At 46.0% G+C, this 22,226-nt stretch overlaps 1 long non-coding RNA gene across 1 annotated transcript in view; it reads right to left on the reverse strand.

The window, feature by feature from the left end:
• LOC310883723 overlaps positions 1-22,226 on the reverse strand; it is a 33,502-nt gene that overhangs the window by 3,586 nt on the left and 7,690 nt on the right. Inside the window, exon 2 of the long non-coding RNA XR_014573683.1 lies at positions 11,165-11,245. This is a non-coding gene — a long non-coding RNA (uncharacterized lncRNA). The remainder of the gene's footprint in view (positions 1-11,164; positions 11,246-22,226) is intronic.

The raw sequence follows: 22,226 nt of genomic DNA on the forward strand, positions 1-22,226 counted from the left end.
AAAGCTGGTCCAATTTCAGCCACCCACGTGCTGCTTAATGCATCTATGCCACTGCCATGCATGCTACTGCAGTGAGTTGAGCTTCAGATATGTAAATGCAGTGCTACAATGGCACCGGATTCTTGCACAAATTGGCCGCTCCCTCTAAAAAAACACCCCAAGGCCCCCCAGAATGGGACAGTCTTCAGGAAAAGTGTAGACTGGACAATTGGATCGGATTTGGCAATGTGAAGCAAGAAATCATTCCTATCAAGTACAGACCAGCACACAGCCTGGAAGTGAGACTACAGGGACCCAGGAATCTCTGCCATACATGTCTGTAGCTCCCAGCCCCACCCCTTTCTATCTAACCACAGCCAAAGTCAACCCGCTGCAAATGACAGTGCTTGTGAGATTTCTGGCCAAGTTTCCTACAACCAATAAATGCTCAGAAACCTCCCAACCTGATGATTGTTAAACGTCCCTGAGCCCTTCAAGCCGCCAGCAGCTGCAGTGTCTCCCAGGGCTAACCCCTGACATGCATACCGAAGGGTTAACTGGGCTGCTCCAGGCTTTGACAGGTTCTGGCAGCTTTGATTTACTCCATGTTCATGGTGAAAGGAGGGGTAGTTTTAGCCTTATAAATAAAGAGAAAATCCCAAATCTGTTGAATTAAAGTCTAAGCACCAGCTCCTATAATCACTCTGCAGAGTCCCTGGGATCTTCTCTCATTTATAGAGTGATTTTTTTTTTCACTTGAATGTACTGCACACGCCTGATTTCAATTAATCCTTCTCTGCCCAAGTCCTTTAGGCATATGGCCTGAGAGGTTCCTGGCATGGAGCGGGTAACTTTGAGACCTCCTAATCCAACGTCTGCCAGCTGATAAATCCCCATGCTCTTTTGAGCGGCCCAGTAATAACTTTAATCACCCCAACCTGTTCCAGCTTGCTTGTGTGATGCTTTCCCCCTTCCAGTATGGAAGGGTGATTTAACATCTGATGCTGCATTGGCAGACAGTCCTCCTGCTGTCCTCTCACAGCCACTGTCACTGATGTGGACCTTAGAGGACCGTCACTGGCCAGGACCTTGGAGCACGAGTTCCTCGGGGGGAAGAAAAGTGCCTGGTGTGCTGCACTGCCCTGCTGAGTGAGCAGACTAGAGCAGCTCAATGACTTCGCAGGATGCAAAGAAGTAGCTGTGCTCAGTAAGGAACAGCAGAACACCTCGGGCTACAAAAAGCCTGTGGAGCCCAGGAGGGGAATGATGAAGTCCAAAAATATGAGATGTCATCATGGGCTTCGGCTCATTTGTACAAAATTTCCCAGCTTCAGGATTTACAAGCCATACCATGTTCAAAAAGAGCCTACAATTTAGTGCCTGAAGAACAGTGGCCATTACAAGGTCAACGTCCAGCCTGAAGGAACATATAACACTGAAAGTCTAGAGCTTTGCATCCTGAAATAAAATGGTTAGGGGCTTTCAACCTCAGGAGGTGGACAGAGAGAACATCATGCAATAAGGTAGCACTACAGGATTCAATGGACAATATGGTTTCACAAAATATTTAAAGTTGGAATTTACTTGGGGGGTGGTGGGAGCCTGTTTCTGGCTTGTGCTGTGCAGAGCATTCAACCAAAAGATTATAATGTTCCCTTCTTTTTCTGTAAGTATCAGCATTGCGCTTGTTTCAGGCTGTATAGTCTTGTTTGCCTGTTTACCAGGTGCAGATGAAACTTCCCTACTGGCTGATAAATAGGGGAATTTACTCTCCTCTTCTGTTTGTTCAGTAGCAGAGTTGCCTCGGGAAGCAGAGGAATGGAAAATATTTATCCATGAATGACCTCGGCAAGGCAACGTTCCCGAGGGACGCTGTCTCTGAGATGGGGAGAGAATAAAGCATACATGGGTATGAAATCCTGGAGGAGCTAGGGCAGGCTTGTCCTCAGAGCAGGGAAGGACACAGTGCTGGTGATTACGTGTTAAGGTCAGGATGAACAGAGCATTCTGCAGCATGCCTGTTTTCTGAGTGCAGCATAGTGAAAGGGTTGGAAGATCCTGAAGATCCTGACATTCTCCAGCTTCCATTTTTTATGAGAATTTTGTTTAAATGCTATAAAATCACATGCACCACCCAGGATCCATACAGGAGGGTTTGGAGGACAAAAGGAGTTTATCTTGCCTGGGTTCCATCTGAAATGCATCTTGCCCAGTGAGGAAGCTGCAAATTCCAGTGAATACATTAGTTCATTCAGTCTCTTTGACAGTGACTGACATTTCCTTATCTCACCTGTCATTATACAGTATCACAGAATAATACACCAGCAACGTTCTACAAGGACTGTGTGCACTTCCACTCTGACTTGGTACTTACACCACAGCCCAGTGGCAGTGGTGCATGTGACTAATTCTATTCTGTCACTGGTTTCCAGTTCTGCTGTCTCTCTATCAGTGTTTCCAGAGGCCTGGTGGATGACGGCTTGGTAGAGTTAATTTGTAAAAATGATAAGCAGGCTTCTTCAGCCCCAGAAGTTACAGAGAATTTCTGAGGAGGTTCCGACTCATGCTATTTGTCTCCCTGCCTGGCAGGTCAGATTAATAATGCAGCTTCCTATTGCCTAATGTCAGTGATGCTGTCTCAGCAGTGCACAGCCCCCCAGATGCTGGGAAGTCACATGTCTGAAGGGGAAATGACTGGAGTGGACACAGATAGTCTCACTGAGGCCCCGTCTCCAGCAGCTCAATTTGATTAAACAAGTAAATCAAAAGGCTGCAGGAGATCAATGTTCCTGACAGATGGAGGCCTTTCAGGAGTGGCACTTGCTCTGAACTTGATCCATCATTGCTGTGGGAAGGGATCCCAGAGCTGCCATGGGATCTGGCTGCCCTCTTGTGCAGAGGCAGAGCTATGTGCAAGTGAGAGCCTGTCTGGCAAAAGGCAGCAGGTACAGCACAGAGTGGTGAGGAGCTAAAGGTCTCCCTCTGGCTGTCCTGGCACTCCTGATTCCCCTCAGGCTTCTTTCCCCAGTTCTAGGTTGTGGCCAGACGTGGGCCCTCACTGTTTTGTTCAACATAGCACATTTCCCTGGAACGCAACATGGCGTTCATATTAGAAGTGTGGCAGGGAGGATGAAAAATGAGGAAGTGGGGCTCAAATGGCTTAAATCAAGGGCTGGGTGGTGGCAACCACATTGGGGCCTGGGCTCTTCTGTGGTCTTCTGCTCTGCCCTACTCAGAGGCTGCTGCCCAGCAGGGAGGTTCACACTCCCAAGTTCGGCGCATATGCACACAAGCAGCTGCTGCCCTATCCAAAGGCCTCACTCTAACAGATCCTCCACCTTTGTGTGAGCAGAATCCACCAGCAACCCCCTTGGGTGGTTTCTCTCTGCTGGTGAGGTCTGGACAAGGCAGTGCTTCAGCGAGCACAGGGTCAGGAAGGAGACCTGGGACAGCGGGAGACTGCACGGGGAAGGTGAGCTGCATGGCAGGATCCTATGCCAGACCAGGGTTGGGAGAATGGCCATGTCCAAGGGGACAGATGCTGTCACCTCTCGGACAGAATGGGAAAGTTCTCTATTTTTGAGGAAGCTTTTGGTGGGGCTGTAGCAAAATCTCTTCCCAATCTGAAGATGGTGTCATATTTTCTGGCTACTAGGGCTGTTCTTCAGGTGTGATGTTTTCAGCCAAGTTCACCTGTCCCCTGCTAAAATAAAGTATTTGCCTACCTGGCCATTCTTCTTGCCCTGGAGTAGTCATACAAGAAGTCTGTATAGACTGGCAAAAGTTCAGTATAGACTGACAAAGATATTGGGTAGGGGTGGAGGACCAACTGCGATCTGCTAAGCAACTTTCAGTGGTTACTGAAAAAATCTGGTTGCTCACTGTGCTCTCAAATACCCATCTTTTGGTATGTCTCCCCAGACCCTCTAAGCTATTGCCATGATTATTTTGGATCCACTGTGGCGGTTGGCTAATTCAATTACTGTTGGTGTCTGGAAAGATGCTGAGAAGGAAGGAAGGTACAGATATGACCTGTTGATTGAGCAAAAACAGTTTCTTTGTGCAGGAGCCTTTAGAATGGTTATACAGTACATTTCCATGAGTAGTAGAAGGCTTCCCAGATTTTCTTGAGGGTAATTTTAAAAGTTCCAAAGATATTGTTCTAAAATATGATTCATTTGTTGGTTGGGTCATCCTGTGGGATGCTTAGTGGAAGAGAGGCAAGAAGCTTGATTTTGAAAGATTTACGAGCTTGTGATAGGAATCCAGGTCAAACAGAGCTTTCAGGTGGAAAAAAAACCACCTCTGTTTGCTTACCTTCAGGCTTGCCTTCACTCCAACAACCTTTTAAATTTCATGGATTGCAAACAAACTCGACATGGTATTGTGTGGTATCAGGAAAAGCCTTTTCCCTTCCATCATACCCCAGACTTGGCTGCGTATCTGCTGCCTGGTCTCAGGACTCATTTTGCCTGGCTGGACCAGCCGATCTTTCTTCTTCTTCCATGTATCCATCCAAACCTTTCTAAATATGTTATTTTCCAGCACTGAAAACAATCTGTGGCAAATTCCACAGACAATTTACACACTCTATGGATAGACTGTTTTTTTTTTTTCCTGCTTCTTTTGAGCCTGCCGTCTGACAGATGCAGAATGCTTCTTGGAAGAAATGGCAAACAATTGTCACCTCTTTTGCAAGCTGGAGATTCATGGTCTGTTTATCTATTTCTCACACAGATGTCATTTGTTACCTTTCATCATCTCTGATGCCCTTTTCTATGTTTTCTTCGCAGTTTTACAAGTCTTTCTGAGATGGGGAGATCAGGATTGCAGAAAATATTCAAGAAGTGAATACACCATGGATTTCCACAGTAGCATGAGGTTGTTCTCTGTACTGTTTTCCACTCATTTCTGACTTAGCAAGATTTACTTTTTTGATTACTGACAGAGGAAAAATCCCTATCTTTTATCTATCTCTCACTGGATTCTTCTCTTGAAGCATTCTTCAGTGACTGTCAGGAGGAAGAAACCCTACCCTGGGAGTCCAGCTCTTCTACTCTGCTCAGGGCAATGCAGAGATTAGCCAAGGGTACTGTATCCATTTATTATTTGTGCCATGTTGACTGGAGGAAGATTCACATGACGATTTATTAGATATATATCTAAAATACTAAGGACTACCAAACACAAGGCTGTTGAATATGTGTTACTAAACTGCATCCTCTTCTGCCTTATTATCCTACGTATTTAAAGCAGCATGGTCATGATATTAGTTTCCTGTCCTACTGTTTTCCCTGCAGAGACCCACATGAGTTAATATGAGGAATCTTTGCAATTATCATAGTGTAATTATCTGTAGCAAAGATACACTTTGAGATGGAGGAGAGATGACTAGTTAATGCTACAAATCTATAGTAATTAGAATTAAATTCTTAGAGTATTGGATTCCCCTCAGTGACCAGCTCATTAATCTCCTGAGTCATTTAAAATATATTTTATTATTAACATTCTTTTGTGAGTTTTTTTTTTTAATTTCAAACGGAAATTTTATTTTCTTTCCTTCCTGCACTGGAGTGTTTATGGGCCTCAACCACCACAACTAGCAGTTTCAAATTTGCATTTTTTATCAAAGCTTTTTCTTTTCTTTTTTTACTGGTTATCTAGGACCATTTTCAACAACTGATAATCACCAGCATTTTTCTTGAACTTAAGGAATTAGCTAGATTTTGAGCTAATTTTCTGCACTGTAGAAATGGATTAAGCCGACTTTCATCAGGCCTTGCCTATTAACACTGTCTGATGACCTGACCAGTTTCTGTCATACAGTGGAGTCAGTTTTGACCTTACGCTGCTGTCTGACAGTGACCAAATATGGATCTGAAGGCTAGAGCCATATACATGAATTTGGGGAAATCTTGATACAAACCTCAGTCTTTAAATAAAGAATTGTTTGTGGTGAGGATGTAGACCCAAGAAACTGAATTAGTAGTTACTGGTTAGAATCCAGAAGCAGCCGCAAAATGCAGCCAGTTGTAAACAGTGTAGGTACAATTTGAGAAAGGGACCAATACTTCAAAGATTTTTTTTTTCTTTCTGCTAGAATAAATCTCAATGATGCACTTCCAGTTGCAGTAAGGAAGCAGTATTTTAAACTAAGTGAGGCATCCCCTGGAACATTTGGATTTTTTTGGGTAGATTATCTTGATGAATTTACTTGTGGGTTCATGCATCTCAATAGCACCTCCAGAAAGCATCAGCCTTTGTGAAATTGCATTAAATTAGCAGTTAAGTGTTTGGAGACTTAGTTTCTTAATATTGTTTAGCCAACCATATCATGCAGATTGTGAAAAGTGCTTTAATCTGCAACATACAGGACTTCCTGAGGGATTAGCCACAGCCCTGATATGTTAATACTGCAAAAATGGATGATCCAATTAAGCTCTGCTAAACCATAGCAGAATGTAAGGTCCATATGTTGGCTTATCCTTATGGTTTGTGTATTAGTTGGAAATTGCTAGGCAGCCTGTACTGGTCACTGGATTCTGAGGCTTCATCAGGGTTGGTAGAGAAAGTGAAAGCTCTTTGCCTTTCTGAGGAGGGCTTTCCCCCTTCCCTTTACAGTGTATGCTCTCTCACAGGGCAGTTTTCCAAGAAGAAAAGCATCTGTGTGTGACCAGCCCATTTTTGGAATAGCCCAGGAAAGCAAAAGCTTTCCCTGTATGCTTCTGGGCCCTAACACCATTCCCAAAGGGCAGCTAAGTATGAAGAATTATTTTCATCAGCAGGTAGAAAGGTGCCTTGATAACTTCAGTATGACTATATCTGTACTCTCACCTAGGCTTAGTACAAAGGACTGACCTGCTGGGAGACAGGAAATACGGTTAACAGGTCTGCAGTGGGTCCCGGACCTATCATGCATTTGTGTCTCCACTCAAGCCCATGGGAAATACTGTTCTGTGAGCTGTTTGATAAGTTTTTTTTTTCCTCAGTGTGCTTTGTGCGGCCTTGTCATCTCCACACAGACCAGACTCCATCAGAAAACGCTTTGCAAATGAGTTCCCTGCCCACCCTCAGCAGTGTTTCTGTGTTGCTTATGTGGGAGATGTAATACCTGGGCTCCAGAAGCAACTGGAGTTGAATAAACTGTTTCGGGTTGAGGTGGGAAAAGCGGTCCTCCAAGCTGCTTCTAGGGCAGTCCTGTTCTCTGCCACAAGACATGCCCTGCTGTCCACCTTTGCAGACTCTTGTTGAAGAGATTTCCTGCTGGGTGACTGCTCACAGCAGCTCCTCCAACTTGTTAGCTCTTCTGAAGAGGGAGGAGCTGACAGAAGCCACAAACAATTAGGATTTCCCACTACAAAAACTATAGTAATAATACTGCAGGGGCATATCCTGAATGAAGATTTTAGGTTTCTGCCTCTGTACTGGGACTCTGAATATGAAAGTCAATCAGCAGTCTGGTGATCACCTTAATTATGTGCATTACTGCACAAAACATATGGCTCTACATTGCATGACTTCCTTATAACGTTATATTTTGTCCTAATGGTTTTCTGTATGTACTTTTCAGTCTGACATTACTGCCATAACTAGGAACTATACGTGTAACTGGTTACCTGTGTACCCTGAGAACCACATGACAACCAAAATGAGTAAGTGATTGGAGAAACTATTATACGAGAAGAGATGAGAAGTATATGGCTTGTTTGGTATGACTAAGTGAAAGCTGAGGGAAGATATGATTGCTGGCTATAGAGTTGTCAGCAAATAAATATCCAGAGACAGAAGCTAAACAAGATTCTATTGAAACAAGAACTAATAGATGAAAACTAACTTTGAGCAAATGTAGGCAAGAAAGCAGAAGATGACTGGTGCTTTGGAATAATCTCCTAATCAGAACAACTGGAAGAAAAAATCAAATGTGTTCTAACGTAGCTTAAGACTTTTATGGATTATACAATGCACTACTTAGTAGCAGTGGCCTAGCCTTTACCATGTGCAGATTCCTTGCACCACTATTTCAGGGCTAGGGCTTGTGTTTTTAAGCACAGATTTTTTTTTCTTTTTTTTTTCTTTTTTTTTTCCCCTCGAACTATGTTCTTTGTTTTAGCATTAAACCAATAAATATAGGCTAATTTACACTGTATTGCTGGTGGATTTCTTAATAAGAACGTCACACATGCAGGTTGAACTTCTCACATTGCCCAGAGAAGCTGTGGATGCCCCATCCCTGGAAATGTGTAAGGCCATGTTGGATGGGACTTTGAGCAACCTGCTCTAGTGTGAGGTGTCCCTGCCCATGGCAGGGGGTTGGAATTAGATGATCTTTAAGGTCACTTCCAACCCAAACCATTCTATGATTCTACGAAATGATTTTTGCCAGAGGCTGAACCAGAGATCACCAGTTCCCCTCCAATCTGTAGCATTCTCTAAGTCTATAACCAGAACTTGTAGAAGCCATCCTTTTCTTTTGTCCCTCAGAGCTGCATTCCTAGCACTGCTGGCTGGCAATGACCATTCACTGTGCAAGGCCACCACACCAGAGGAGAGTTTGCTGCTACTATTTGTGATGCTGGGTCAGGTAAACACACAACATCCTCGAAAATGATGTCTATTTGATGTTCTGCTGTTGCCTGATGCATGCAGTGCACCAGTTGTCACAAGTGTGCTACCCATCTGCTTGTGGGAAGCCAAGTTTGTCTTGTTTAGAATTCCAGGACTCCTCTGCACTGGTCTGTCTCACGTCATTGAGACTGTGCTGCTGCTATTTTGTGATATTTTTGTTCTTTTTTTTTTTTTTTTTTAAAAGGACATCTCTGTTACTCTTAAATTGTGAATTAAGAACAGAAGACAGTAGTTACACCTATAGTTACTAATTTCCTGTGGTACAGAGAATAGCATACAACACCTTCTGGTGCAGAGAAATAGTTCAGGTTTTTCCCTTTTGGAGGTACAGATACACGCTGCCATTTCTTGGGGCACTTCTGAATCCTTCTAATTTTTTCAGCTCTCTTTGTGATTGTATTACAGTATCCCTTCCCCCATATTTCTAGCTGTTATTTTCTCTTATTGATTATTTCTTTTTCAGACTGGGACAATATTAGCATACTGTAGCTTTTAATTATCTTTCAAAAACTTGGCCCTTGGACTTGTTCAACTGGCTTGAATACAAATATATTGCTTTGCCAGTTAGGATTAAGAGAAGACACTTTTCTTGCCTCTTTCTTGTCCTTGGCATTCCCAGCTAAGAGTAAAGTTCATACTGGAAGACATGATTTTATCTTCTTTCTTTCCTAATAGTTTAAGGAATTTTGCATTTAGAGAGGTTCAAAAGTTCACCAAGCAACACGATGGCTCTCTGCTTATTATGGAGTATTCTGGTTAGTTATACAAATTGCAAAAAAGTTTAAAGTGTTATAGACACCTGCCTTCCTTATCAATTCATTCATGTTTATGTGCTTAAATTAAAAGGCTAAAAAATATGTATGTTTGAATTGTAAGCTCTTTGCTAATGTGCCAGCTTCTACCAAAAGATGGAATGATGTTCTGAGGACATTTAAAAATAGCAACCAGTAAGGGCTGGGGCCATTTTCTTGATACACTGAAGTTCATCATTTACACTCAGCACTGCAGAGCTGGGTGATGATCATTATTGGATTTCAAGTGCAATTTTGGTGATAGCTTTGTGCTCCTGGGAGGTAAGACATTTCAAAGGAAGAACAGGGTCTCTCCCATTCTCAGTAATGGTTACAGTCCTTGGGCGCAAGGCAGATACCATGCTTGTGAATCTCTCCTTTTATTTTCCTTGCTTTTTTTACAAGTGCACAAAATAAAACATTTCATTTGGGAATGCATGAAATATTTCATGCTGAATGGAACACTGTGTTTGTTTTTTTTTTTTTGGTTTAGCAAGATAAATAACATTCCAGTGTGATCCAAGTAAAACCTTTTTTTCCACTTGATTTTTCAATTTTGCTGTCAAACTGAAAAATCAGCTATTCTCCGAGACCAATAACAGGCAGCTCTGCTCTCCCATATGGAACAGCAATGTCCTGATGCTGAACAGAAGAATATTTCCTGACAGCATTATTTGTTGTAAGTCTTAAAAGATACTCTGATCACAAAGAAGAAAGTGGAGCAGAGACTCCAGGCTTTCCTCACCAGTAGTGCAGCTGATCAATTTCAAGAGGCACCAGCAGGAAGCCGGTTCCTTTCCCTGCATCAGGAACTTCAAAACATCCCAAAGAAAAGTGATTTTATTCCTTTTTCTGTCTCACAGGCTCTTAAAACAAGTGACTTGCACCTTCAACAATCCTGAAGGAAGTGTTTTCAAGATGAAAAGGGGAAATGAGCATTCACTGAACCATTGTGGATGTCATGTGGGCCATCAGAGAAGTCTGGTCCCATCAAGCAGAGACTCCTAGGGAGAAAAAAGACTAGCCCAGAAGGAAACTAACTGCTTCAGCTCAGAACCATCTGGGGTATGGTTCCCAAGCCCTTTGGTGCAAGAAGTGTCTGGCCCTGGTTATTAGTAGCTAGTTTGGCGAACTCCAGAGTAACCAGCTGAGATCATGGTGCCTCTGCCTGTGCTACCCTTCACTCTGAACTTGAAGGTATGGTGGCATGGCAATGCCAGCTGAGGTATGCAAAACTGCAATCTTCAATTAACATAGCTTGGATACAGCCACTCCAGCAAAAACAAACCAGAAGGGTTTATTCTGTTCTGGGGAAACTCTAAGTGGAAGAGTGATTCCATTTTGTGCAGCTATTTCAAATACTGTTTTTTTTCTGTTTCAGAAAACAAAGAAACAAACAAAAAGCACCACCAAAACCAAAATTAAACAAAACAAAAATCAGACCATAACTAAACTGAAAACCTAACAGAATTAGAAATTCTCCGACAGAATGGTGCGGGCCATTCTGTTCAGGGCTAGGTGGCAGGCTGCCAGGGATGTGGCAATACAGTAATCCTTGGTGTTTCTTCCCATTGCAGCACCCTGAATGAACCTGGGAGGATGGTCTCCCATGACTTCAGACACTCATTACCCTTCCAGCCTATGGAAAATGAATTTGGATGCCTCAGTATTGGAGCAGTAAGAGATACTGAGTAGTGGAAGTGAATCCACAACTGGAACATTTTAATAAACAAGCCAATGAAGCTTGAAGGTAATGAAGCGCTACTAACCTTGAAGGAAAACCAGGGCCATAGTAGAAATCAACAGTTCTAGTGGAAGGTAGTATCTTTATAATCAAATCTGGATCATGGCTGTAGAAAAACAAAACAAAAACAAACAAACAAAACAGTTTACATGAGCTTTTTATTCCTTTGTAAAATGGAAACCACTTAGAACAGAAGGGATTCAGGTGTTCCTCCAAACCACCTCCCTGACAAAGGCAGGAGCAACTGGTGTGACTCCTGTTATTTCTACCCACCCTAATCTTGAGATTCCATGGAAAAGAAGGATGTGCACTTTCCCTAGGAAAACCTACTTCATTACTTTATGAGCTTCTCTGCTAGACAGATCTCTCTAATGTCTAACCACATTGTTCTGTGCTGCACTTTCAGCCCACACTGAACAAGGACAAAAATATTCCTAAGCTTTGTTTAAGTGTCCTTTGTATATTTGAAGACAACTACCATGTCTGCTCTCAGTTATCTGTTCTCTAGACTAAAGGGACCCCAGGTCCCTTTAGGTTCATCTAGACTTTCATAAAACGTAGAGAAACACCAAATTTAGGCAAGGTGGCTCAGGACACTTCCCACACAGGTCATGTTTCCAGGCCTTTTATTTCCTGCTTCTGGACCTTTTCCAATAGCTCCACGTTGTTCTTGGAACAATGCTCACAACAGAAGTTCTCAAAACAGAGGCAACTATTGCAGCTGAGACATTATAGGAAGCAAGTGGTCTACAGCACAGATTGCATGTGTCTTATATGTTATATTTGTCCTTCTGTAGGCCTCATACCTTACATGAGGTGTATATATATATATATATATGAGGTATATATATATGTGTGTGTGTGTGTATATATATATATATATATACACCTTACATATACCTTCTGTAGACCTCAACCCTTATATGTTATATTTGTCCTTCTGCAGACCTCAGATAGGCCACAGGATAACTATCTTGGTCATGAGGTTACAAGCTCAGTCCCTACCTTCCAGTTCTTTTACTTCTCTGTCTCCAGAACTGTTCCCCTAGTGTTTTTTTTCTTTTTGGCAATTAGTGTTTTTTTTTTTTCTTTCTCAACTTTATAATTGTGCATTTGTCCTTTCTGAAATGCATATTTTTTTTTTCCCATTGGTCCAACTTGTCGAGAACATTCTGAATTCCAACCCCTTCTACTAAAATGTTTCCAGCCCCTTTTATCTTAAGGTCATGTGCTAACATAACCACACGGTTCATTCCCTCTTTTAAGTTAGTGATAAAAATATTGACTACTATCTGGCCTGGGTCAATGTCCACAAAATCCCATCTGACTCAATGTTTCAGTTTAATAGTAAACTGTTGATAACTGCTCCCTGAGTGTAGCTTTTAAACTTCTCAGGAGAGCTTTCATCCAGAAGATGTTTGTTCAACTTTCTGATGAGAATATCACATGAGCCTGTGGCAGAAGTCTCTCTAAAATCAAGATATATGATTTCTACCACATCTTCCTTCTCTACAGAGCCCATTACTCTGTCAAAGATGGAAATTGCATTAGTTTGACATAATTTTTTCTTTACAAATCTGTTAGCCGTTGTTATTGCCTAGCTGTCTTCTGGGTGTTAAAAAAATATATGATTTTGTATTTGGATCTGCATTTCTCTAGGAGTCGTTAAGTCTATAATTCTGATTCATCTTTATTTTATGTGTAAAGAGATCCCAGTCTGCCATTTTTCATCCTTTTGAAAACTACTCCATCTTATTTTCAAAGAAAACCACAAAACTGTGTTGAGATTACAGGCCTCTGAGAAGTGGCTGAAGCAGTGATTTTTTTCTTAGGTCACGATGATTTGAAAGAATTTATGAACAATATCATACCTTTGTTAGATGATGAACTTTACTTCAAGTAATTAATCCTGTTTGTTAATAGAAGCTTTCCCTCCCTACTGACTAGTAACTGGTGCTTTCCTAGGTCTGTCTCTTATTTCTGAAGTGTTTGCAGTATGTCTCCTCCTGACATTAACTTTCTGACATTAACTATCTCTTAAGGAGATAATGAGATTAAGGAAGTACATGCTAAACATAGAAGACTATAATACGCAACTTTTTGCCCAAAATATGCTCATTGTCATCCCAGGGTGGGACAGATAAGCTTAGGATATAAAAGTGTTAGGAGGTAGTGGTAAAGAAGTTAATGACAGCAAAACCCTAGAGTGAGGAAAAAAGGGAGAGCTGGGGAGTTGGGGGGGAGAAGAAAAATTCAAAACCTACAAGAGGCAGTCGATGTTCTGTGCTCCTTCTCCACCAAGACAGGGACACCTCCTTGGTAAGCTCTGCACCTTCACCTTCACTTTGGTGAGGAATACCTGCGGTAGCATTTATATGTTAAATAAACATATTAACTGCCTATTAGGTTAGGGGCATAGATTCATTTTAGCTGCCTATCGGGTCAGTGGAATAGACCCACAGGAAAGAGGACAATCCCTTGTCATGAAGACCTCAGGGTTCTCCCATTTGGCTGCACCTGTTCAAAAACCAGCCTGCATACAAGCGATGCAGGAGAAGGATCTCTTACGGAGATCCCCAAAGCTAGCCCTGATTGATCTGGCAAGGTTAACTCCCCCTTAGCTGTAGCCTCCCAGAGAGCATAAAGACACATGTAGCTAGTCTCCAAGACCACATACAAACTGCCTGTGCTATCAATGCTGCCCTGGATGCCACACAGCTGGCAGATCTGGTTTGCCAAAACCTTGTGGCTACCTCCACATACAGATTTACTTTGGGATCCTGCCCTCAGATCGCTTCAGGCTAGGTACCTGACAACTTTGCCCAATTTCCGACAGAGGTACCTGCCTGGGTACCTTCACTTCCCGTCCCTCATCTTGTTTTCCAGAACTTCTGGGCTAGCTCCAAATAAACAACTGCTTGTCAATACCAGCTGAAGACCCCTCCACGTTACGTCTCTCTCAACTTTGGCCCTACTTTGGACGTAGCTGCATGCCTGCTAGCTACCTCTGCTTCCTCCACAAAAGTTTCTCAAAATGTATGCGATTCTGCCTGAGACACATTTAGCTCTGGGTACCAGCTGCAAAGCCCTTCAGGGTAGGGACACCACAAGTTTGGCCAACTTTATGCATAACTGTATGCCTGGTAGCTACCCTTGCCTTCTCACCTCGGCATGCTTCTAGAAAAAAGACTTGGCTTCCTCCAACAGAGATTTTTTCTTTGGGGATCCTAAACTCGGATTCCCCTGGGCTAGGTAACAGAGAATTTGGGCTACTTTGGAGGGTGGTACACGGCCGGTAGCATACTTTGCCTCTGCCAGATTGTACTTAGGAAAAAGTTTTGCCTACCTGCGGCAGTTCTGGACAAAAGCAGCGTACCCGTCTGGGGTAGCTACCGGAATTTTGGCCAAATTGGGAATTATGTGCATGCCCAGTAGCTACCCGTTCCTCCTCCCAGGCATACTTTCTGAAATGTTTTGGCCTCTTCCAGAGAGAGAGCGACTTGTGGATTCGGTCCACAGAAATCTTCAGGCTGGGTACCTGAGTACTTGGGGCAATTTTGGAGGGAGGTGCATGCCAAGAGACTTCTCTTGCCTCTGCCTGATCTGGTTTGCCAAAACTCTGTGGCTCCCTCCACATACAGATTTACTTTGGGATCCTGCCCTCAGATCGCTTCAGGCTAGGTACCTGACAACTTTGCCCAATTTCCGACCGAGGTAACTGCCTGGGTACCTTCACTTCCCTTCCCTCATCTTGTTTTCCAAAACTTTTGGGCTAGCTCCAAATAAACAAGTGCTTGTCAATACCAGCTGAAGACCCCTCCACGTTACGTCTCTCTCAACTTTGGCCCTACTTTGGACGTAGCTGCATGCCTGCTAGCTACCTCTGCTTCCTCCACAAGAGGTTCTCAAAATGTATGGGATTCTGCCTGAGACACATTTAGCTCTGGGGACCAGCTGCAAAGCCCTTCAGGGTAGGGACACCACAAGGTTGGCCAACTTTATGCATAACTGTATGCCTGGTAGCTACCCTTGTCTTCTCACCTTGGCATGCTTCTACAAAGAAGATTTGCATTCCTCTAACAGAGATTTTTTTCTTTGGGGATCCTAAACTCGGATTCCCCTGGGCTAGGTAACAGAGAATTTGGGCTAGTTTAGACGTTGGTACATGCCCGCTAGCTACCTTTGCCTCCGCCAGATTGTACTTTTGAAAAAGTTTTGCCTCCCTGCGGCACTTCTGGACAAAAGCAGTGTACCCGTCTGGGGTAGCTACCTGATTTTTGGCCAAATTGGGAATTATGTGCATGCCCAGTAGCTACCCGTTCCTCCTCCCAGGCATACTTTCTGAAATGTTTTGGGCCTCTTCCAGAGAGAGAGGGACTTGAGGATTCGGTCCACAGAACCCTTCAGGCTAGGTACCTGAGAACTTGGGCCAATTTTCGACGGAGTTGCATGCGAAAAGGCTTCTCTTGCCTCCCGCTTATCTTGGTTGCCAAAACTTTATGGCTACCTCCACATACAGATTTACTTTGGGATCCTGCCCTCAGATCGCTTCAGGCTAGGTACCTGACTACTTTGCCCAATTTGGGACCGAGGTACCTGCCTGGGTACCTTCACTTCCCTTCCCTCATCTTGTTTTCCAAAACTTCTGGGCTAGCTCCAAATAAACAACTGCTTGTCAATACCAGCTGAAGACCCCTCCACGTTACGTCTCTCTCAACTTTGGCCCTACTTTGGACGTAGCTGCATGCCTGCTAGCTACCTCTGCTTCCTCCACAAGAGGTTCTCAAAATGTATGGGATTCTGCCTGAGACACTTTTACCTCTGGGTACCAGCTGCAAAGCCCTTCAGGATAGGGACACCACAAGTTTCGCCAAGTTTAGAGGGAAGTGTATGCCTGGTAGCTACCCTTGCCTTCTCACCTCGGCATGCTTCTGCAAAGGATTTGGCTTCCTCCAACAGAGATTTTTTCTTTGGGGATCCTAAACTCGGATACCTCTGGGCTAGGTAACAGAGAATTTGGGCTACTTTGGAGGTTGGTACATGCCCGGTAGCATACTTTGCCTCCGCCAGATTGTACTTAGGAAAACGTTTCGCCTCCCTGCGGCTGTTCTGGACAAAAGCAGCGTACCCGTCTGGGGTAGCTACAGGAATTTTGGCCAAATTGGGAATTATCTGCATGCCCAGTAGCTACCCGTTCCTCCTCCCAGGCATACTTTCTGAAATGTTTTGGCCTCTTCCAGAGAGAGAGGGACTTGTGGATTCGGTCCGCAGAACCCTTCAGGCTAGGTACCTGAGATCTTGGGCCAATTTTCGACGGAGGTGCATGCCAAGAGGCTTCTCTTGCCTCCCGCTTATCTTGGTTGCCAAAACCTTGTGGCTACCTCCACATACAGATTTACTTTGGGATCCTGCCCTCAGATCGCTTCAGGCTAGGTACCTGACAACTTTGCCCAATTTCCGACGCAGGTACCTGCCTGGGTACCTTCACTTCCCTTCCCTCATCTTGTTTTCCAAAACTTCTGGGCTAGCTCCAAATACACAACTGCTTGTCAATACCAGCTGAAGACCCCTCCACGTTACGTCTCTCTCAACTTTGGCCCTACTTTGGACGTAGCTGCATGCCTGCTAGCAACCATCGCTTCCTCCACAAAAGCTTCTCAAAATCTTTGGGAATATTCCTGGGAGAGATTTAGCTCTGGGTACCAGCTGCAAAGCCCTTCAGGGTAGGGACACCACAAGTTTGGCCAAGTTGATGCATAACTGTATGCCTGGTAGCTACCCTTGCCTTCTCACCTCGGCATGCTTCTGCAAAAGATTTGGCTTCGTCCAACAGAGATTTTTTCTTTGGGGATCCTAAACTCGGATTCCCCTGGGCTAGGTAACAGAGAATTTGGGCTACTTTGGAGGTTGGTACATGCCTGCTAGCTAACTTTGCTTTTGTACACTTGCTGAGGCGACCGGCTCCGGGGCAGACCCGTGCTGCAGCGGAGCGCGGGATCGGGAGAGGCAGGGCTATTTTTCGGGCATCGAGCCTACGTGAGGGAGCCGCCAGGCACTGGCAGCCCTCGTGAGGGAGGCTGACGAGGCGTAGACGGTGCCAGCAGCGTCAGCGACAGCTCCTCCCCCCGGCCGTTCAAAGGCAGCCCTTAGGGAGCGCGAGCGACCAGGAGCGCGGCGAACAGGGCCGGCAAACAGGGAGTGACGCGGCAGTTAGCGAGGCAGTGAGCGCGGGCAGGAAGTACGGGCAGGAAGGGCGGGGACCCATCGTCGCTCTGTTGCAGCTACCTCTCCCTTCCGTGCTTGTAACCTGCTTGCGTAGAACCTGACCATGGTATCAACCAGGCAGAAAACCGTGGCCTCCGCATCTCGTGCGGCATCTCCAGCCACGGTCACCACGGTGGCTACTCAGACGGAGGGATCCGGGAAAAACGCAGCCGTCCAGGTCCTGGGCTGCAGAGTGTGCCCCAGCCTTCTGTCGGTCTCCGACAGCAGTGGTGGGTATGCCTGTGGGAGGTGTGCCCAGGTTGAAGAACTGCTCAGCCAGGTAGCAGTGCTCCAGGAGGAGGTGAACAGGCTCAGAAGCATCAGGGAATCGGAGATGGAAATTGACTGGTGGAGGTGCACTCTACCCTCTCTGAGGCAGGCTCACGAACCTGCCACAGCACAGGCGTCTCCTGTTATGCAGAAAACGGAGGTTCCCTCCTCCTGCCAGGCAGCGGGAGGAGACCTAGATCAAGGGGGGGAATGGAGGCAGGTGCCTATTCGGGGTGGTAGGCGAGCCCTCTCTCTGCCCACCTCACCTTCTCATCTACCCTTAAATAATCGATATGAAGGACTAGAACAAGACAATCTGAATGACAAAGTAGATAAAAACCCGTCCCAGCTGGAGGGGGCGCCTAAGACAAGGCGACCTACACATCACATTGCCACATCATCCTTCAAAAAAGAAAGAAGGGCTATTGTTATGGGGGGCTCCCTTCTGAAAGGGACAGAGGGACCGATATGCCGACCGGACCCAACCCGCAGAGAAGTCTGTTGCCTCCCTGGGGCTCGGGTGAGAGACTTCGCCAAGAAAGTCCAGCGCCTGGTACGGCCCACTGACTACTACCCGCTACTGGTCTTTCAGGCTGGTAGCGATGAAGTAGCAACGAGAAGTCCGAAGGCGATCAAAAGAGACTTTAGGGATTTGGGGTGACTACTTAGAGGATTAGGGGCGCAGGTTGTGTTTGCCTCTGTCCTTCCGATAGGGGGGATCGAAGCTGAAAGGCGTGCTGTTCACATAAACTCGTGGCTTCGAGACTGGTGTGACCAGCAGAACTTTGGGTTCTTTGATCATGGGAAGGTCTATACTACACAGGGCCTGATGGCACCGGATGGGATGTGCCTCTCTCGGAGAGGGGTAAGGATCTTTGGTCAGGTTTTGGCAGGGCTGATAGATAGGGCTTTAAACTAGAGTCGAAGGGGGACGGGGCTAAAACCAGGCACGCCGGTGAAAACCTAAGGGAAGGTACGCTAGAATCAGAGGGGCTGGGTGCCAGTGAGGTCCTTCGGGCAGATCCACAAGGTGCTGAGTGTAAGGAGACGCACCTGAAGTGCTTCTACACGAACGCACGCAGTATGAGGAATAAAATGGATGAGCTAGAAGTCCTGGCCCAGTCCCGCAACTACGACATCATCGGCATAAGCGAAACCTGGTGGGATGAGTCCTGTGACTGGGGTGTTGCGATAGATGGTTACAGGCTCTTCAGGAGGGACAGGCAGGGTAGGCGAGGTGGTGGGGTGGCGATATATGTGAAGCAGGGGCTGGACTGTGTAGAACTTCAGGTCGGCGATGGCAAAGTTGAGAGCCTCTGGGTAGGGATCAAGGGACGAACGAATAAAGGGGATGTCGTTGTGGGAGTCTATTACAGACCGCCTGGCCAGGACGATAGCGCCGATAAATTATTCTTTACAGAACTAAGAGAGGCCTCGAGATTAACTCCCCTTGTCCTTATGGGGGACTTCAACTTGCCAGACGTTAACTGGGAGTGCCACACGGCTGACACGAGCAAGTCCAGGAGGTTCATGAAGCACCTAAATGATAACTTCTTGGTGCAGGTGCTAACGGAGCCAACTAGGAAAGGTGCCCTCCTAGACCTGTTGCTAGAAAACAGAGAGGGTCTGGTGGGAGATGTGGTGATTGGTGGCCGCCTTGGTCAAAGCGACCATGAAGTGGTTGAGTTCAAAATTTACGGTGACAGAAGGAAAAGTGCCACCAAAACCTCATCCCTAGATATGGGGAAAGCGGACTTCAGGCTGCTCAGGGAACTAGTCAGCAAGGTCCCCTGGGAAACTGCTCTTGAAGGCCTCGATGTCCACCAGTGCTGGTCATTCTTTAAGCGATGCCTCCTAGAAGCACAAGATCAGGCAATTCCTAAATATCGCAAGTCAGGCAGGCGGGGCAGGAGGCCGGCGTGGCTGACCAGGAACATTCTAATGGAGATTAGGCGGAAACAGAGAGTGTTTCACTACTGGAAGGAGGGCCAGGTGTTATGGAAAGAATACAGGGATGCTGTTAGTGTTTGTAGGCAGAAAATTCGTGTGGCCAAAGCACACCTAGAGTTGAAGCTGGCTGTGTCTGTGAGAGAAAATAAAAAGGGCTTTTTCAGATATGTGAATGGAAAAAGGAGAACTAAAGAATACATAGGGCCGCTCCTTGATAGGGAAGGTCTCCTCACAGACAATGACATAGGCAAAGCAGAGACGCTTAACGCCTTCTTTGCCTCTGTCTTCAATGCCGATGATGGGCTTCGGGACCCAGGGTGCCCTGAGCTAGAGGACCGGGACGGTGGGGATGACAAACTCCCAACCGACCCTGAACGTGTGTGGGATTTGCTACTCCACCTGGATCCCTACAAGTCCATGGGTCCGGATGGGATTCATCCCCGGGTGCTGAAAGAGCTGGCGGATGTCATCGCGGAACCTCTCTCAATTATTTTTCAACGATCCTGGGAATTTGGAGAGGTCCCGGTAGACTGGAAGCTGGCAAATGTTGTGCCGATTTACAAGAAGGGTCAGAAAGAAGACCCTAGCAATTACAGGCCTGTCAGTCTCACGTCAGTGCCTGGTAAAATCATGGAGAAGATGGTTCTCAAACTTATTGAGGCTCACCTGGGGGACAAAGCAGTCATTGGTCCCAGCCAGCATGGGTTTGTGAAGGGCAGGTCCTGCCTAACTAACCTGATTTCCTTTTATGATAAGATCACCCGTATGATGGACCAAGGGAAACCAGCTGATGTGATTTTTTTGGACTTCAGCAAGGCTTTTGACACGGTTTCCCATAGGATCCTACTGGACAAAATGTCCACCATACAGCTAAATAAAAACATCATACGATGGGTGAGCAATTGGCTAACGGGCAGGGCCCAAAGGGTTATGGTAAATGGGGCTGCGTCAGGCTGGCGGGCGGTCACCAGTGGGGTCCCTCAAGGCTCCATTTTAGGGCCGGTACTTTTCAATATTTTTATAAACGATCTGGATGTAGGAATAGAAGGTATTTTGAGCAAGTTTGCTGATGACACCAAACTTGGAGAAGTTGTGGACTCGAATGAGGGTGGAAAGGCCTTGCAGAGGGATCTGGATAGGTTGGAGAGCTGGGCGATCACCAACCGCATGAAGTTCAATAAGAGCAAGTGCCGGGTCCTGCACCTGGGACAGGGAAACCCTGGCTGCACATACAGACTGGGCAATGAGACGCTGGAGAGCAGCCTAGAAGAGAGGGATCTGGGGGTCGTGGTAGACAGCAAGTTGAATATGAGCCAGCAGTGTGCCCTGGCGGCCAGGAGGGCCAACCGTGTCCTGGGGTGCATCAAGCACGGCATCGCTAGTAGGTCAAGGGAGGTGATTGTCCCGCTCTACTCTGCGCTGGTGCGGCCTCACCTCGAGTACTGTGTGCAGTTCTGGGCACCACAGTATAAAAAGGACATGAAACTGTTGGAGAGTGTACAGAGGAGGGCTACGAAGATGGTGAAAGGCCTGGAGGGGAAGACGTACGAGGAACGGCTGAGGTCACTGGGCCTGTTCAGCCTGGAGAAGACGAGGCTGAGGGGAGACCTCATCACAGTCTACAACTTCCTCGTAAGGGGGTGTCGAGAGGCAGGAGACCTTTTCTCCATTAACACCAGCGACAGGACCCGCGGGAACGGGGTTAAGCTGAGGCAGGGGAAATTTAGGCTCGACATCAGGAGGGGGTTCTTCACAGAGAGGGTGGTTGCACACTGGAACAGGCTCCCCAGGGAAATGGTCACTGCACCGAGCCTGTCTGAATTTAAGAAGAGATTGGACTGTGCACTTAGTCACATGGTCTGAACTTTTGGGTAGACCTGTGCGGTATCAAGAGTTGGACTTGATGATCCTTAAGGGTCCCTTCCAACTCAGGATATTCTATGATTCTATGATTCTATGAAGTTTGGTCAAGTTTATGCATAACTGTATGCCTGGTAGCTACCCTTGCCTTCTCACCTTGGCATGCTTCTAGAAAAAAGATTTGGCTTCCTCCAACAGAGATTTTATCTTTGGGGATCCTAAACTCGGATTCCCCTGGGCTAGGTAACAGAGAATTTGGGCTAGTTTGGACGTTGGTACATGCCCGGTAGCATACTTTGCCTCTGCCAGATTGTACTTAGGAAAACGTTGTGCCTCCCTGCGGCTGTTCTGGACAAAAGCAGCGTACCTGTCTAGGGTAGCTACCGGAATTTTGGCCAAATTGGGAATTATCTGCATGCCCAGTAGCTACCCGTTCCTCCTCCCAGGCATACTTTCTGAAATGTTTTGGCCTCTTCCAGAGAGAGAGCGACTTGTGGATTCGGTCCGCAGAACCCTTCAGGCTAGGTACCTGAGAACTTGGGCCTATTTTCGACAGAGGTGCATGCCAAGAGGCTTCTCTTGCCTCCCGCTTATCTTGGTTGCCAAAAATTTGTGGCTACCTCCACATACAGATTTACTTTGGGATCCTGCCCTCAGATCGCTTCAGGCTAGGTACCTGACAACTTTGCCCAATTTCCGACGGAGGTACCTGCCTGGGTACCTTCACTTCCCTTCGCTCATCT

This window comes from Anser anser (assembly GCF_964211835.1).
Source record: "Anser anser genome assembly, chromosome: 18".
Taxonomy (NCBI): Eukaryota; Metazoa; Chordata; class Aves; order Anseriformes; family Anatidae; genus Anser; species Anser anser.